Here is a 2,546-nt window from a genome sequence, read left to right as displayed (position 1 = left end):
TATGAAACTAGAAAAAAATAATGGAGTGTATCGACTTTTACACAAGAGATTACCCAAATCTTCCCTCATTCCGACTTGTTCATCTTCAGAAGCCTCTTCGGTTGTTTCGCTAGGAAGACCCTTTCGCACCATCTGCTTCAGTCCAATAGTAGGTAAAATTTTATCTTTAGGCTGCTTCTCCTTTGATGTGCCTTTACAGATTGTAGCATGTAAAATTGCCGCCTATAATATGCGGCCTGATCCGGGATCCGTGGAAGAACTTGATTTTGCTGACTATCGAATGAAAAGGTAATTTCCTGATTCTTCTGGGATTTAAGCAATGCATAAAATGCCTTACTTTTCCTTTTGTGAATTTGAAACTCTGTTTCGATGAAGTGTCATTTGCTTGAAGCTTCAGTTCAAATTGAATACACTTTGAACACTTGTCTACTGCGGGCTTCCAAAACTAATGTTATAGTTTGTAACGAAAACATGGTAGAAGTGTGAATAGGGCACTGTGAAATATTTGTTGGTATTGTTATACATTGCATGAAACTTGGCTGCACTAAGATAGCCATGATGATATTGCTTGGAAACACTAGCTGTTCTGTAACAATGTTTCTCAACGGGCGTAAACTTCTCTATAAAAGATTTAACTGCATTCATTTTAGCTTCAAAAATGAGAGACTTGCGATCTCATTCTCTTTTTCCACTGCCATCGTGCCAGTACTAAAATAACATTTACAAACAAGTTGAGCCCTTTTCTCACATACACCCAGTTTAGTGCAAAATGTTTTCTTACAATTATGTATAAGTGATTTCTTACCTTCTTCTGATCTGGGAACAAAATAGCGAATCCAGAGTTCATTAGTTTGCTTTGGTTCATTTCTTGCTCGCTTCCGTTTAGGTGATTTGCATATTGTATGTTTCAGTATGAAATTGTCTTGGACTACTTTGGTCTTCTCCTCATAACAACACTGGTGGAACTTGCACACATCCTGTAGAGAAAGTTCTTTACATTCAAAAGTCGTTCCCACATGGTTACAGTCAGGTCTCCGAGGTAAATCTATACGAATACCGCTGTCTCTTTGCTATGTTTCGTTGCCACATTGCAAGGTTGACTTCTTCTTTCTTCCTTTTCCAGGTCTGCATAGAACAATATACTTTTGCTACTGACTTTCTTCAATACGTTCCATAACTTAAGAAACCACATCTTAATGTTCTTTTCTTAAACATAGCGTGTATTTACTCACAATCGAACAGAAATTAACAAGCCTCCTAAAAACATTACAGCAGAAAGAAAACCTACTGTTGAAAACTCAGTTACTTTGCGAGTAATTCAAGGAAATCTTACGAAATGCGTTTGTATCAACGTATATAGCATCTCTAATTTACAAAAGAAAAATTTAATAGTATTTAAAACACTATTGACATTCAGTTAAGTTTAAAGAAAAAGAGACGTTTTGAAACAAAACAGTTGATGATGAGAGATCATTGTGAAAAAGGACATTTTGTTTTGAAATTATTTTGCTCGAAAATGTCCGCCATGTTATCGTAAACAAGAGACGTTTTGAAAACATATTTCTAATATAATTTTGCTCTAGATTGATTTAGAGCAAAATCCTTGCAGAAGTTGACAGAGAAACCATTAAAGATTAATAAACCGTCGTTATCTCGATTTTCAAAACTTTGGGCGTTTTGCAACTGAGCTCGACATAGTCGTATGTGATATGGAGAGGACAGTTTTTGACCGAGAGAACCAGGGCAAACCGACTGACCAGAGCCAAGTGCCTCCTGAACATATGACACATCCAGAGGAGACCACATTGTTCTGTATTTTTCTTAGACTAGAAAACTTTGTCCAGGAGCACAAGGTGAACCGCAAAAAGGCCGGAGGCTGTGTAAAAGCTACAAAGAGGCTGTCATCCATCAATTCATCAGCCTCAGTAAGATTGTAGAGGTCCTGAGCAGTGAAAGCGACGTGATGCCTACACATTTCTTTTACCAAGGTGCTAGAGTCAACGCCGTTTCTTGCATCAAGTGTTGAAAACGATTGTGAGGCCCTGGATCATTGCTACGGTGCGTATAAGGGCTTCAGGAAGACTTCGCTCCATCCCATAGAGCCATACCACCCAAAAATAGCTGGTCGACAGTTTTCATGACCATGTCACTCTCAACATGTGTCCCCCCACCTGCACAGACGTTAACAAATGGACTATTGTGTATGGGGCGTGCTTGAGAGGGTTACAATAAGCATCAACACAATACTGTTGCGGATCTCAGGGTACCTGTTGTGAATGCAATGGCGAACATTCTCTAGATCTATCTCGTTACTGTCTGTAGATAGTTTCGATAGCTGTAGAGGCTGTTATTGCGGCTGACGGTAGTTTCATTGAGTGACATCGTCCATTGTGGATGTGGTCACCTGCATTTTGGCGCAAATCTGTCTTCAACATTGGGGGGGGGTAAGACGTTGACGTAATCTTTTTTAGTGATGTTCAAAATATTTATGAAGTTGAAACAATGCTGTAGAGGATCAAGGAGCAGAATTGTCTTCAACAGGGAGG

Source organism: Thermobia domestica, chromosome 11 (genome assembly GCF_964235325.1).
Source record: "Thermobia domestica chromosome 11, izTheDome1.hap1.1, whole genome shotgun sequence".
Taxonomy (NCBI): Eukaryota; Metazoa; Arthropoda; class Insecta; order Zygentoma; family Lepismatidae; genus Thermobia; species Thermobia domestica.
Note: the sequence above shows the minus strand (reverse complement) of the source record.